Genomic DNA, 16059 nt, shown 5'->3' with positions numbered 1-16059 from the left:
TCCAGAATAAGACAATTGGTGATGGCAGCTGGCGCAAGGGATCCACAAAGCTTATAGCCAGGACTGTGAGTTTTGGTGGCTGGCCAGATCACTGTTAGGGTTGCCAGACTGAATACCGGTAGAGGACAGGACTTCTGTGCCTTTAATTGCCCTGCTCTCTTTTGCGTCTGGAAACCTTAAAGAGAAACCAGCAGACCCTTTGCTTGGAAATTAAACAAAGGGGCTGCTGGTTTCTCTTTAAGGTTTCCAGACTCAAAAGAGAGCAAGGGCAATTAAAGGCACAGAAGTCCTGTCCTCTGTTGAGTCTGGCAACCCTAATCACTGTTCTGGTTGCCTGACAGAAATAGGGCATAATCTTTCTGCCCAGACGGGTGAAATAGAGACTGATCTGGTTGACAGCCCCTACCCCACCCCCACCCCCCCGAATTAGTCAATTGCATTCTGAAAACGAAAACAGGAAAAAAGGAACCGATCAGCTGGAGGAATGAAACAGGGTAAGGTGAGGCAATAAGAATCACTTAGTTGTCAGAAGGAGATCATGAAGAATAATTGTGCACGACCCTACTGTGTTCTGGGGGATAGAGAGGGAAGGAGGGGCTGTGTGTGTGTAGATCTGTGCTTTGCAATAGGAAATGCTTTATTAGCTGGGAGTGGTGGAGAAAAGCCAAGCAGGAAGAGGCAGTAATAAGAAACATTTTTAACTTCTCCCACCTCCAGAGCTTGCCAAACCACTGCTTTCAGAGCAAGAGAGAGAAAGTGCAGAGGGGACTGTAAGAAAGAATCCTGGCTCCTTGCTCCCCATTTCAACCCTGCTTTCGATATGCCGGCCTCCCTGGGATAGGCTTTGCCAGAAAGGAGCTTCAGACTAAATCAGGGGACGCTGCGCCTTTAAAGTTGGAAAATTCAGGAAGGTTCATACGGTCATCGGAAAGGAGACCCATGATTCTGTATCAGGCCAGGCATCCGAGAATGGTGAGGAGCTGCCCAGGGTGATCTAAATAAACGCATCTGCGGGTGTTTAAAAAAAAAAACACTTCAAACTTTGGTACCGAAGTAAACTTTTAGCCGAGGCCCGTTAAAAGCAGGAAGGCAGAAGGATACAGGACGTGCCTAAGCTTCACTCTCTTCCACCTACATAGACTTCTGGGTAAGTTGAATTCAATGTTTCTGACATTTTCATTTTTTACTTGAGGAGGAGGGATTTTTACTGTCAAGCAAAACAGGAATTTCCAAGATCCGATCTTTAGGCACCAGGCCCCTCATAAAAGAATGGAGGAAAGATTGAAATGTATCGCTACCAGAATCAAATTCCTAGCAGCATTTAACATCTTCAGTTTTTCCCAGCCCGGCTCTCAGACTACCCTTCACAGGCCAGGCCAGCTCCCTTGAGCTCCTCCACAAAACCAATTGGCCATTGCTTGGACTCTTGTTGAGCTCAGCTCAGCTGGGAATTATGGCGAAATCCTTGGGCAAAAATGCCGCAGGGACGATGCTAGACAGCAGCACCAATTCGCGGAGAAAAATCGAAACAGATGTTTCCAGGGGTGGGCTGAAATATTTCATTTGTGGGTCGTGGGAATCTGGGGGTGGGTTGCCAGACCACCGGCAGTGAAAGTTGACCACAATAATAATTATGATTTTTTTTTTAATACCCCACCCATCTGGCTGCGTTTCCCCAGCCACTTAGGGTGGCTCCCAACAGAATATTAAAAACACAATAAAAGATCAAACATTAAAAACTTCCCTAAACAGATGTCTTCTAAAAGTCAGATAGTTGTTTATTTCCTTGAGATCTGATGGGAGGGCGTTCCACAGGGCGGGCGCCACTACCGAGAAGGTCCTCCGCCTGGTTCCCTGTAACCCCACTTCTCACAGTGAAGAAACCTCCAGAAGGCCCTTGGAGCTGGACCTCAGTGTACGGGCTGAACAATGGGGGTGGAGACGCTCCTTCAGGTATAAGAGCAGCTGTAAGAAGGTTTATGGCAGTGGTGGAGAATCTTGTGCCTTCCAGATGTGTTTAGACAACAACACACATCAGCTTGTACCATTGGCCATGCTAGCTGGGTCTCATGGCAGTAGAGAGTCCAACTATACGTAGAGCAGGCATCCCCAAACTGCGGCCCTCCAGATGTTTTGGCCTACAACTCCCATGATCCCTAGCTAACAGGACCATTGGTCGGGGAAAATGGGAATTGTAGTCCAAAACATCTGGAGGGCTGAAGTTTGGGGATGCCTGACGTAGAGGGTCACTGGCTCTCCCCCCCCCCCCCACACACACACACCCCTGTGTTGTAGTGATTTTGTCTCTGTCTGCATCTGAAATTGATAGACATGTCCATTAAAAATAAATTTAGTGTGGCATTCTTGAACACAATGAAATGGCAATCTGACAAAGCACAGGATACAACTTTATTAATCCAGGTAGTATAGAGAAATTCTAATTTCCTAAATGACTGGTTCCTGAGGAAGCCACAGATTCCTGAAATTGTTAAGTCAGCTACCACTGTAGATGTGAGTCGTTGCACAGGATTCAAAAGCGGAAGCCCTATTCAAAGGCTTCCACCTGCACAATGGGGCTATTCCCCCTTCTCCTCCCTCATGTGCCCCCCCCTAAAATTGGCTGGGGGCAGGGAAAGGATCAGGAGAGCCACCAGAACATTATGTGGGGAAGGAGAAGAGGATTGCTCCATCTGGCAATCAAATAATTGCCGTAGTGAGATGTTGAATTCCTCCCATGTTGCAGGAAAACAGAGCTGAAAGGAGGAGGTTGCAGGAGGATGGTAGTGGGTGGGGTAAGGGTTAAGCATTCTACCCCCCTCCGGCCCCATTTTTCCACTTCGAATCATACCCTCCCCCTTCTGCTTTTGCAGCTGTTTGGCAAAGGCCCACGTTTGCACCCCAATGTCTGGTTCCAGCTAGGAACAGACAAATCTGTCAATTTTGCTTTCTCTCAGTTTTCCTACCTTAAGCTCAGCTCTCAGCATTTCTGCAGCAGTCTGTGAATTTATTTAAGTTTGCGAAAATTTGTTAGCATTATGGTGCAAATTTGTCCTAGTAGTCATACCTTTATGCAATTTTACCTAATACACATAACTTTTGCAAACAAAAGCAAATGTCATTTTATTTCTGTTCATGACAACAGAAACTATGCCGTGATTTACGACGATTTCTAAAATACAAAACTGCACATGCTCGGAGTATTTCTGCAAATCACATTTTCCTTGACCACTGGCCAGGCTGACTGGGGCTGATTAGAGTTGTAGTCCAGCAACATCTAGAGCAGGCATCCCCAAACTGCGGCCCTCCAGATGTTTTGGCCTACAACTCCCATCATCCCTACCATTTTGGAATTGTAGTCCAAAAAATCTGGAGGGCCGAAGTTTGGGGATGCCTGATCTAGAGAAACACAAGCATCTGGTCTAACACATCAGGAATGTAGATAGACACCCTTGTAAAGTGTGGAATGGCGAGTGGAAATGAGAATTGTGTGCTTCACAACTAAAGTTCACTTCTCCACATTTCCAAATCAGTTCCGGGGTTGTTAGGGAGGGGGAATTGTATCTTGTTTTTAATCCCCATCAAGATTCACCAGCATTTTTGTGTGATTGTCTCCTAATTGCTGTACAATTTCCCTCTAATATACAAAAACCCATTTTGTGTAGTGTAATGCATTTTTGTGTGCTATTTTCACTAATTTATACATTTCATGCACACTTTACCTCAGTATATGCTTTTTTGTACACACTACTAGGCTGGAGAAGTGCATTGCAAGATTTGGAGAAGTGTGTATTGTTTCAGGAAATAAGAATTTAGGTAGGCTTGCCTTGAAATGCAATCTGAATAAAACTAATAACATCCAACATTTCTCCAATGGAATTAGGGTCATCCTATTCAATACTAAAGGGACGCGGGTGGCGCTGTGGTCTAAACCACAGAGCCTAGGGCTTGCCGAACAGAAGGTCAGTGGTTTGAATCCCCGCCACGGGGTGAGCTCACATTGCTTGCTCCCAGCTCCTGCCAACCTAGCAGTTCGAAAGCACATCAAAGTGCAAGTAGTTAAATAGATACCGCTCCGGCGGAAAGGTAAATGGTGTTTCCATGCGCTGCTCTGGTTCGCCAGAAGCGGCTTAGTCATGCTGGCCACAACTGTCTGCGGACAAACGCTGGCTCCCTTAGCCTATAGAGTGAGATGAGCGCCGCAACCCCAGAGTCATCCGTGACTGGACCTAATGGTCAGGGGTACCTTTACCTTTATTCAATTCTACTACAGTGGTACCTCGGGTTAAGAACTTAATTCGTTCTGGAGGTCCGTTCTTAACCTGAAACTGTTCTTAACCTGAAGTACCACTTTAGCTAATGGAGCCTCCTGCTGCCGCCGCGTTGCCACTATGCGAGTTCTGTTCTCATCCTGAAACAAAGTTCTTAACCCGAGGTACTATTTCTGGGTTAGCGGAGTCTGTAACCTGAAGCGTCTGTAACCCGAGGTACCACTGTACTACTAGCTACCCCAGCCACTCTGGGCAACTTCCAACATATAAAAACATAATAAGACATTAAACATTTTTTTTTTAAAAAAACTTCCCTATACTGGGCTGCCTTTAGAAGCGCTATGGGTTAAACCACTGAGCCTAGGGCTTGCTGATCAGAAGGTCAGCGGTTCGAATCCCTGTGACGGGGTGAGCTCCCGTTGCTTGGTCCCAGCTCCTGCCAACCTAGCAGTTCGAAAGCACGTCAAAATGCAAGTAGATAAATAGGAACCGCTACAGCGGGAAGGTAAACGGCGTTTCCATGTGCTGCTCTGGTTCGCCAGAAGTGGCTTTGTCATGCTGGCCACATGACCCGGAAGCTGTACGCCGGCTCCCTCGGCCAATAATGCGAGATGAGCGTGCAACCCCAGAGTCGGTCACGATTGGACCTAATGGTCAGGGGTCCCTTTACCTTTACCTTAAAAGTGGCATAACTCCATACCCACCAACATTTCTCAGATGAAAATAGGAACGCCCTAAGGAAAAGCGGGAGATTCCAGGATCAAATCAGAAACTGGGACAGCTTCTGTAAATCTGGGGCTGTCCCTGAAAAAAAATGGACATTTGGGGGGTCTGTAGAATTGTAAGTGCAAACACACATATGTACACTCATCTCGCAACAGTGAAGTATGAAAGTTCATTGTGCCGATTTCTGAGTTGTGTTTCTGTGCAGCCCAGATATGGGGAGCCTGATGTTGTTGAACTTGGATAAGCCACAATCAGTATAGTCCAGGCATCCCCAAACTGCGGCCCTCCAGATGTTTTGGCCTACAACTCCCATCATCCCTAGCTAACAGGGCCAGTGGTCAGGGATGATGGGAATTGTAGTCCATAACATCTGGAGGGCCGAAGTTTCGGGATGCCTGGTATAGTCAAAGGCAAGGGATGGTGGAAGTTGGAGCCAACAGAATCTGGAACACAGCTTTCCGCAACTCAAAAGGGTAAGAAATGTACAGTGGTACCTCTGTTTACTAATTTAATCCGTTCCGGAAGTCCGTTTTTAAACTGAGGCGCGCTTTCCCGAATGAGGCCTTCCATCACCGGTGCCCTTTCACTGTTCGGATTCTGTTCTTAGACCGAGGTAAAGTTCGCAATCCGGGACACTACTTCCAGTTTTGCAGAGTTCGTAAACCGAATAGTTCGTAACAGCACTGTTCTTAAACCGAGGTACCACTGTACTTTAAAAATGTGTGGTGAGATTTTCACGCATTTTGTGAAAATTTTAGGAAGCCGGCTGAAATGACAATACCTGTTAGGTAAACTCTAGGTGTCCTCTTAGGCCACCTACATTTTTAGGGCACTATGACACCACTTTAAACAGCTGTGGCTTCTTCCCCGCAAAGAACTCTGGGAGCTGTAGTTTTATGGATGCTGAGAATCGTTAGGAGGTCTTTATTTCCCTCCCAGAGCTGTGGCTGGTTTAATAATCAATTCCTCTTCACAGGAAACTCCGAGAGTTGTACAGTGGTATCTCTACTTACGAATAACTCTACTTACGAATGTTTCTACTTACGAACGGAGCTCCGCCCGCCATCTTAGATGCGGTTTAGATAGGATTTTTTCTACTTACGAATTTTTAGATAGGGTTGCTTCGACTTTCTCCCAATGCATTCCTATGGGATTCAACTTACAAATTTTTTCGACTTACGAATGTGCATTCGGAACGCATTAAATTCGTAAGTAGAGGTACCACTGTAGTGCTGTGAGCGGAAGAGGCGCCTTCCAACAACTCTCAAGTACAACTCCCAGAATTGTTTGGGGGAAGCCACCATGACTGTTTAAAGTGCCATCGTAGCACCTTAAAAGCATGGTGTGGATGTGGCTTTAGGTTGCGAATCTGTCACCCAGTTGTGTACACTTCACTCCATCACAAGCACTCCGTTTTTAAAAATAGCTGGTCACTGCAGGGAGGACTGCACCCGTGGGAAATTCTCCAGCCCCTAACCTTGAAACAAGGCCAAATACCATCCTTGAAGTCACACACCCTGGATTTTTTTATTGATTTTTTTTATTTTAAAAAAGGAAGCAAGTCATGAGTACTATTTTGGCATTGAAAAAGCAGAACCAGCAAATGCGTTTGAGGTTTCCAGCCACAGGATCGTACTTGGCATTTTGTTCTTGTTTAGTCGTTTAGTCGTGTCCGACTCTTCGTGACCCCATGGACCGTAGCACGCCAGGCACTCCTGTCTTGCACTGCCTCCCGCAGTTTGGTCAAACTCATGTTCATAGCTTCAAGAACACTGTCCAACCACCTCGTCCTCTGTCGTCCCCTTCTCCTAGTGCCCTCAATCTTTCCCAACATCAGGGTCTTTTCCAAGGATTCTTCTCTTCTCATGAGGTGGCCAAAGTATTGGAGCCTCAGTTTCACGATCTGTCCTTCCAGGGAGCATTTATAGAGGACTTTTTCTTCTTATCATATTTTCTTCTTATCATCTTCTCAGCAATCCTTCTCAGCAATCCTTCTCAGCAATCCTTACAAAGATCCTACAACGAGTATTATACTCGTGACATATTACAGAAGCACCCAGCCCAGCAACTCAGGGGCAGGTCAGGGGCTACATTGCTGACTTGGCTTGCCAACACCACACACCGCTTCCGTTTACAAAGAAGGAGAGGGGCAAAGCAGCAGGGAGCTTGCCAGAGTCCGGGCAAAGCATGAGATTGGCTCTGCCATCGCACCGTCACCATTCTGAGCTCCTTGCTTCTTTGCCCCTTGCTTTCTCAGTACCTGGCAATGAAACACAGTGTTGGGGAGCCAGGTCAGCGGCGCAGCTCCATCTGTACTACCTGCTACTGGATGGGGGTCCAGGCTGGGAGAGTGGCTTATCAAAGGGCACTCAGTGCACCCAGCTAAGATCTGAGCCATGGACGTCTAGCTCATACCCTATTACAGACGAGCACAATGGTGCGTCCAGAATCGTCTTCTCCCTTGCCTGCCCCCTGCACTTTCTGGTTCATTTCTTCCGCTGAGGTTCCTTAATCACAGCTGCAATATGTGCTGCTACCCTCTAGGGCAGGGCGGCCAACTTCCAAGAGACAGTGATCTACTCACAGAGTTAAAAACTGGCAGTGATCTACCCTCTTTTGGGGGGTTCAGGTCAAAGTTGAGCTTTTTTAGAAAGGAAAGCCCTGTTTTGGGGGTTCACGTAAAAGTTGTTGATCTTCTTTAGGAAGGAGGAAAGCGACATTGAGCTTTTTTTTTTTTAGGAAGGAAAGCCCTGTTTTTGGTGGTTCAGGTCATTTTAGGGGTGCAGGGCAAAGGTGTTGAGTTTTTTTTAGGGGAGCCAAAGTTTTTTAGCTTCTTTGGTGGGGAGCCACTGATCTACCGGTGATCTACCACAGGCGTCCAGTGATCTACCGGTAGATCACGATCTACCTGTTGGACATGCCTGCCCTATTATTATTATTATTATTATTATTATTATTATTATTACCGCCCTATACCTGGAGGTCTCAGGGCACTTCACAGAAAAGATTACATCATACAGTATATAATCAGAATAAAAACAACTCAGTAACACGTCGTCGCCCCCCCCCCGAAAAGAGCCACATTTTAAAAGCGTATAGGATGTCAAACAGATCAACCAAAGGCCTGGTTGAAAAGGAACGTTTTTGCCTGGCGCCGAAAGGTGTGTAATGAAGGCACCTGGAAAACTTCCCTGGGGAGAGCATTCCACAAATGGGGAGCCACCGTGTCGCCACCCTCCACACTTCTCAAGCAGGAGGCACACGAAGGAGGGCCTTAGAAGATGATTTCAGGGTCCGGTCCTTGAGGTATTTTGGTCCTGAGCCGTTTAAGGCTTTATAGGTCAAAACCAGCACTTTGAATTGGACCCGGAAACTCATTGGTAGCCAGTGCAGTCGGACCAGGATTGGTGTAATATGCTCAAACCGTTTTGCTCCGGTGAGCAATCTGGCCGCTGGATTCTGCACTAGCTAGAGTTTCTGAACCGTCTTCAGAGGCAGCCCTACATATAATGCATACTCTTAGCTTTTATGAAACACCAGCAGCAAATGGTAGGAAGTTCAAAAACCCGTGATAGGTGGCGTCTTGGGAGAAAAAGCCGAAGTCCACAAAATGCTTGAAACCAGCCTGAACCTAAACAAGAAAAATTGCAAATTCTCAAGGGCTGGCCCCAGACATTTTGTTGCAGGAGGCGAAGGGCAAGACGGTTTCTCACTCACTCAGTTCACGTACAAAAGGCAAAACCAGTTGACTGGCATTTGAAGCTTACACTGACACTACCGTGTTTCTCCGAAAATAAGCCACACCCCAAAAATAGGCCACACCCCAAAAATAATCCATACCCCCAAAATAAGCCATAGTGATAGGCAGTTTAACCTTGTAGGTTAAACTGTACCATACTTAATTTAAAAAAAATAAGACATCCCCTGAAAATAAGCCACTGTGTGTGTTTTTTTGAGGAAAAATAAATATAAGACGGTGTCTTATTTTTGGAGAAACACGGTAGCAACAGGTCAGAGTCCTCCACCCCACCAGGGGACAGCAGCCTACCTCAAGAGATGCAGGGTGCTTGGTGCGCACAGGTCTGTCCAGTCTCTGTTCCTCCACATTGACTGCCTCGCTCTGCCTTATGGAAGGGCTGGCCTTCTAGGAAAAGAACCATAGCTCTATGGTAGATGACATGCTTGGTCCCAGGTTCAGTCTCTCCCATCTCCAGTTAAAAGACCCAAGTAGCACATGATGGGAAAGACCCTCTGTCTGCCTGAGAGACCCCAGAGAGTGCTGGTGGTGGTTGAGGTAGATGGCATTGAGCTAAATAGACAAACAGTCTGTCCTGATTTAAATCCAGTCTCTTCTAGACAACCTGTTTATGTAGCATTCATTCTGATTTGTTTGTGGGGAGGTTATATGATGTTGTGTCGAGTACGTGTTATCCCACACTTTTTAGTGCATTTTCCCGTCACTTTCCTTATAGCAAAATCTGGGCATGGGTTTGGATATGGCAGGGGTGAGGATTGTTTGTTACACAAGAGTGCCAAGTCAACTTTTCATTGTGCAGCCTGAATTATCCACTATGTGGCATAGCTGCCAAGTACCCCGTTTTCCCTGGGAAACCCCGTTTTTACTTACCTTTTCCCGGTGGTCCCCCGTATCACTTCGTCTCCCGTTTTTCTCCGTTATTTTCTCCTGCCGGCGGCCATTTTTTCTTTCCGATTTGCCCTTCTATGGGCACCAAAAATGGCCGCCGCCAGCTCCAAAGTTGCATCTACGCATGTCCGGAAGTGCATAGACGCGACTTCCGGTGTCGGCGGCAGCCATTTTTTGTGCCCATAGATGGGCGGAGCGACACCGGAAGTTGCGTGATGCACTTCCTGACATGCGTACAAGCGACTTTCGAAGCCGGTGGCGGCCATTTTTTGTGCCCATATAAGGGCAAAGCGACACCGGAAGTTACGTCGACGCAACGTCCGGTGTCACACAGCTGCCGGTCCCGGATTCTGCAGTCCGGGACTTGGAAGGTAAGCTATGTGGCTGAATCCCAACAGCGACAAAGGTATGAAAGAGGAGATCCTGTGAGTGTCAAAATTGGGATCCGTTCCCGTAAGCAAGCTGGCAAGCAGGAAATGTGGTTTACGAGGAAACCTGCCAAATTCTGCCTGCGGTGGAGCAACTGTGCAATTGCTTCACCATGCGGCCGGCTCACAAGCCTCAAACCGCAATGACCGCTGCACTTTTTTCTGGTGTGTGGCTTCATTGCACCCCGAAGGTGACCATATCAGCACATGCCAAATGTTAGCACCCGGGCCGTTCCACCCAGCAGCAAAATCCTGCACTGGCAGCAAGTTCCGACTTGTATAATCAGTTCCACTTCCTGCTCAGCTTCATGTCATTTAAGGGGTTTTTTAATGTCAAAAACGATGACCGTACGATGAGCCCTGCTGAATTGTAACAAGGGTCATTCTAGTCCAACATCCTGCATCCCATGCAGTAGACAACCAGATACCTCTGCAAAGCTCACAGGCAGGGCAGGAGGACAATAATAGCCCTCTCCTGTCTTTGTTCCCAACAACTGGCCTTCAAAGGCACACTGAATTGAGGGGTTTCATTTACCGGTCAGGGATGTGTGTGGCGCTGTGGTCTAAACCACAGAGCCTAGGGCTTGCCGGTCGGAAGGTCGGCAGTTCGAATCCCCGCGACGGGGTGAGCTCCCGTTGTTCGGTTCCAGCTCCTGCCCACCTAGTAGTTCAAAAGCACGTCAAGTGCAAGTAGATAAATAGGTACTGCTCCGGTGGGAAGGTAAACGGCGTTTCCGTGCACTGCTCTGGTTTGCCACATGACCCGGACGCTGTCTACGGACAAACACCGGCTCCCTCACCCTATAGAGCAAGATGAGCACGCAACCCCGGAGTCGTCCGTGACTGGACCTAACGGTCAGGGGCACCTTTACCTTTACCTTTACTTACCTGTCATGACCAAGAAGAACCTTTGGTAGAGCTATACTCCATGCATTTGTCTAGTGACCAAAAATACAGGTATTCGATTCCCATTAGCATGCAATAGATGACTGGGGTTATTAGAGAGAGAGAGAGAGAGAGAGAGAGAGAGAGAGAGAGAGAGAGAGAGAGAGAGAGAGCTTTGGCAATTCATTCAAAAGCTGTTAAGTGCACACGCATACGCTGTTATTATCTTTGCTGTCATAGCTACGGGATCCTTTATCCCCTCCTTCAAGAACCGTCCATGCCAGGGCACAGAAATCCCACTTCCTGACTGCTGGAGATTCTGCACAGCCCCCTTCCAATGCTTGTTAGTAGAACTTGAGACGATTAAGCAGATGTAATGAAAAAACAAATACATCACAGTAAGTTTTTTAATTGGCAAATCCGAAGGTGCAGTAAACATTCACCCATGTGGCTATATAAATAGAAATATTTATTTATTTAATGTCATAAAATTTATATACTGCTTGATAGAAAGGGGTGGGGGGAGAGAGAGAGATGTTTCATTTCTGTTATCCACTTGTACCAGATTGCTATTGCTCACCCTTCTGCCTCAGGATGAATTTGCAGAAGTCAATACCTAAGGTGTTGACAGGTTCTGAGCATCACTTGCTTTTACGCTAGGCAACTCCCTGGCTGCACGCAGATTGGTCCGGGGAAATTAACTGAGACTGGATGAAGAGCTGGCACCAATTATTTGTGAACAGTAGGCTACAGAATGAGATATCTTTCTTCTGACCATTATTCTTATTGATTTTTCAAGTTTCAATACATAATACGTAAGTGAGAACAAAACACATCTGATAACATAAACTACATAATAAAATACTGTAAGAATTTGATGTGATTTCACCTTGTTTGGGACCGGAACTCATTCATTGGCTGCATCCACGTATAATGCTGGCCATAAATCATGGTCGGGGAACTTATTCTGCTCACAACCTACACACTGGGACGTGCAGGTCAGGCAGTCCACAGTTTACTCCTCTCCTTCTAGGGAAACAAACTTAAGAGTGGCTGACTGACTGGCTGCTACAAACCAACACTCATTGGCTTATTTATCTCCAGATGTAACACAAACGGAAGCCAAGGTTTGTTCTAGGTTTCCAGCTCACATGGCATGGTTGCATACCTGCCAAGTTGCTGTCAGAGAAATAAGGGACTGGGCCGGAAATAGCAGACCGGAAGTAGCGCTGCTGCCATTTTGGAACTGTGCGGAGCATGCTCAGAAGTGACTTTTGATGCTGCTTTGCCCAGTTCCAAAATGGCCACCGCGCCAGAAGTCGCACTGCAGCCATTTTGGAACTGGGCAGAGCAGCATCAAAAGTCGCTTCTGAGCATGCTCCGCCCAGTTCCAAAATGGCCGCCGCGCCAGAATAAACCGGGGGAAAACAAAAAAAACCCGTTTTTTCAGCTAGGAACAGCTGGAAAAACGGGGATTTCCCGGGGAAAACTGGAGACTTGGCAGCTATGCATGGTTGGAAGAATCAGGTAGCAAATGCTGGTTTGCACGTAATAGCAAGCCATCAGCTCCATTATAAGTTTCCCCACTCCAGAAAGGGTGGAGCAAAGTGAGGACTGCTCAAAGTGCATACACAAGCACGGACAGACTGACTTCCCTAATGTTGGTTTATTGCCAGAGTTACAGCCAAACTTGATGGTTGTCAGAATGTGCTGTGGCAATGTGTTTTGTGGGCCCATGTGCAGAGCTGGAGAAGCAATTCAACTGTGTTTGCCTTTCAGTAAGAAACTACCCAATCTGTGCTTCTCGAATCAATATGCAAACCGAAACACAGCTATCATTCAAAAGCTGCATGTCTCCAAATTCCGCAGTGAAGTTCTCTAGCCAACCAATGAATACAAAAATACATATATTGGGGGGAAATGTGTGTAAAATGTGTGTAAAATTTCAGGAACAGACAAGAAAGAGAAATTGCTGAATTGGGACTCATTACCAAGCTTAAAACCATGGAGCCACCTGGGATGAACAGAGACATTGGATTCTTATCTCATTATGCATGATCTAGCTTTCTTTTGTGCCTCAGCCCTTGCTTTCCCCCCCGCAGGACCAATTGCAGTCATCAGCAGTCGTTAACAGCCATCAACAGGTTCACCACTCCTATCAGCCCATCACCCATTCCCACCCCTCCACCCTCTGAATATACATAAGGGTCTGGTTGATTCTGTTTCAGTGTATCTGACGAAGTGTGCATGCACATGAAAGCTCATACCAAAATAAAAACTTAGTTGGTCTTTAAGGTGCTACTGAAGGATTTTTTTTAATTTACAAATATGTGGTTATTAAGAGAAATTCACATTGAAATACTAACAATTTTTCACAAGCAATTTTTATCTTTAAAAAACCCACAAATTGCTGCAGGAAAGTGAGAGAATTGAATTTATGATTGGAAAAATGAGAAACTTAAAGAATCCAAATGGACAGATTCTTCATCCCTACCCATATATTATTTGTCGCAAACTTCGTGGCGGTGAGTTTCTTCTGTAGCTTCCTTTGGCTTGACAAAGGGCAAAACAGTACACACACAACTTTTCACCTGAAAAGTTATCTGAAGAAGTGTGCATGCACATGAAAGCCCATACCAATAACAAACTTAGTTGGTCTCTAAGGTGCTACTGGAAGGAATTTATTTATTTTGTTTCAACTATGGCAGATCAACACGGCTACAACACGGTAACTAGAACTTTTCACCTTTCTCCTCCTCTGTACATGGGCTTTGATGGCCCAAAGGTTTCTCAATTTTTGGAGCCGATTTATAGAAACGCTCGATTTGACGATTCCCTGGTCTCATCTAAGAAGGATCTGGAGAGCAGTAGACACGAGAAGGCGCCTCTTTGACGCATCCTCCAGAGACTTAAATGCAGACAGTGTCTATGAGAACTAGAGATCAGGCCAGTTGTGAAATGACGAGGTCATAAGGTTCCCCATCTCGGACAAAAAAATCTGGGATTCAGCAGCTGGAGCAAAGGCAATGCTGAAGTGTTGTAGCTGTCGGGCTGTCCAAGAGGATGAAAATGAGCAGTAATAGAGAACAGAGTGGGAGGAAATATGATAGACAGAAAATGTCTCTCTTGGGCATTCAGTCTGATTTGTCAGCGGGGCAGTTGTACGACAATGAGTATTTATCCTGATTTATGTTTACATATATTCCCATTAATCATTTGTTCCTCCCACACTTTCCAGGCCGCAAAAAGCCAAATTCTCTTTTAAAGTGGATTTGTTGTGCTGGGGAAAGAGAGCCCTTTAATCCATAATTGCCTGTGCAAAGCTCTGGTATGCACCTGAATCCCCTCTTGCAAAAAGAGTCACAGTCTGGAAGTACTCTTAAGTGTTGGAGAAATGCATTTAAAGGTCCGGAATTGTTATGGAAGGCGTATAACATGCTCATGGTTTTATAACCAGTGCTATTTTTATAGAAAAAGAGGTGCCAGAACTCACCATGAATGCCTCCCTTGTCCTCTTATAACATACCCTCCAACATTTCTCTGGTGAATATAGGGACATCCTACTCTGTATCCTCTAACATTTCTTTGATGAAAATATGGATGGCCTAAGGCAGGCATGAACGAGAAACAGCAAGAACTCAGGCCAAAAGAAGATGGATTCCAAATAACTCTTCACAAGGTTTTATTGATGTGGTGCGGAGTTTAAATGGGAATCAATCCCAATGTTGAAGGCAAATAAAGGTAAATTCCAGTAAAAATCAGGACAAGGCCCTGTTTCGACTATTCTTCGTCAGCAAAGATTCACAGGTCAAAGTGTACCAAATATGTTTGCAAACTCCACATCACATCAATAAAACCTTGTGAAGATTTATTTGGAATCCATCTTCTTTTGGTCTGAGTTCTTGCTATTTATCGTTTATTTCTGGATTTTCCCAAGAACTCCATTTTCTACTGCAATTCTAAGGCAGGCATGAGCAAAGTCCAGCCTGGGAGCCAATCTGCCCTTGCGGTCTGTTTAATACGACCCTTGTGGCAGTTTATTTCCTAGGGTAAAATCCTAAAAGAAGGTCAGCAACTTCAATCCTTAAAAAAAAAAGCTCAATAACTTTGTGGTTAAATCTCCAAAAACTCAACAGCTTCAATCCTAAAATAAGGTCAGCAACTTTGGTCGGCCCTCACGCATGTTCACGTCATCAAATCTGGCCCTCTTTGAAAAAAGTTTGGACACCCCTGGCCTAAGGAAAAGCGGGACATTCTGGGATCAAATCAGAAACCAGGACTGCTTTTGTAAATCTGGGACTGTCCCTGGAAAATAGGGACACTTGGCATACCTGCCAAGTTCCTCTCTGAAAAATAAGGGACCGGACCGAAAGTAGCATACCGGAAGTAGTACGGCGGCCATTTTGGAACTGGGCAGAGCATGCTCAGAAGTGACTTTTGATGCTGCTGTGCCCAGTTCCAAAATGGCCACCGCAGCGCCAGAATAAACCGGGGGAAAACAAAAAAATCCGTTTTTTTCGGCTGGGGACAGCTGGAAAAACGGGGTTTCCCGGGGGAAACGGGAGACTTGGCAGCTATGGACACTTGGAAGTTCTGTGGTAATGGCAATGGTGCCCACCTGAGAGGTGCCGGAACGGTGTTCCTGCAAGTTCCGGCTGAATAAAGCCCTGTGTATAACCTCCATGCAAACAAACCAGAACAAATGCTCAATCTGACCCCTGCACATGCTTTGGGCAGGCAAATCTAGGTGCATGCTCGGTAAACAGGTTGTCTGGATACAGGTAGGTAGCCGTGTTGGTCTGGATCGAAGTAAAATAAAAAAATTCCTTCAGTAGCACCTTAAAGACCAACTAAGTTTTTATTTTGGTATGAGCTTTCGTGTGCATGCACACTTCTTCAGATACAGTGAAATGGAAGTTTCCAGGCACTTATGTAGAGAAGGGGTGGGGAGGGGTGGGGAGGGGGAGGGGGGATCACTCAGAAGGGTGGTGGAAATGGGTGATTGACTGACTGATAGCTGTTGATGACCGCAAACGACTGCAAATGGTTTTGCATGAAAAAGCAAGGGTTGAGATGGCTGAAGATCGCTTATCATGTATAATGAGAT

General features: G+C 46.1%; 1 protein-coding gene across 1 annotated transcript in view; it reads left to right on the top strand.

Annotated features, from left to right (window-relative positions):
• The first annotated feature begins 527 nt into the window (after positions 1 to 527).
• The window catches only part of ACVRL1 (activin A receptor like type 1), a 49999-nt gene continuing 34467 nt past the window's right edge, over positions 528 to 16059 (top strand). The window contains exon 1 of the mRNA XM_060272028.2: positions 528 to 1147. The gene's annotated coding sequence lies outside the window, so the exon portion shown is untranslated. The remainder of the gene's footprint in view (positions 1148 to 16059) is intronic.

Source organism: Zootoca vivipara, chromosome 2 (genome assembly GCF_965207765.1).
Source record: "Zootoca vivipara chromosome 2, rZooViv2.hap1.1, whole genome shotgun sequence".
Classification (NCBI taxonomy): Eukaryota; Metazoa; Chordata; class Lepidosauria; order Squamata; family Lacertidae; genus Zootoca; species Zootoca vivipara.
This window is presented reverse-complemented; position numbering and strand designations above follow the sequence as displayed.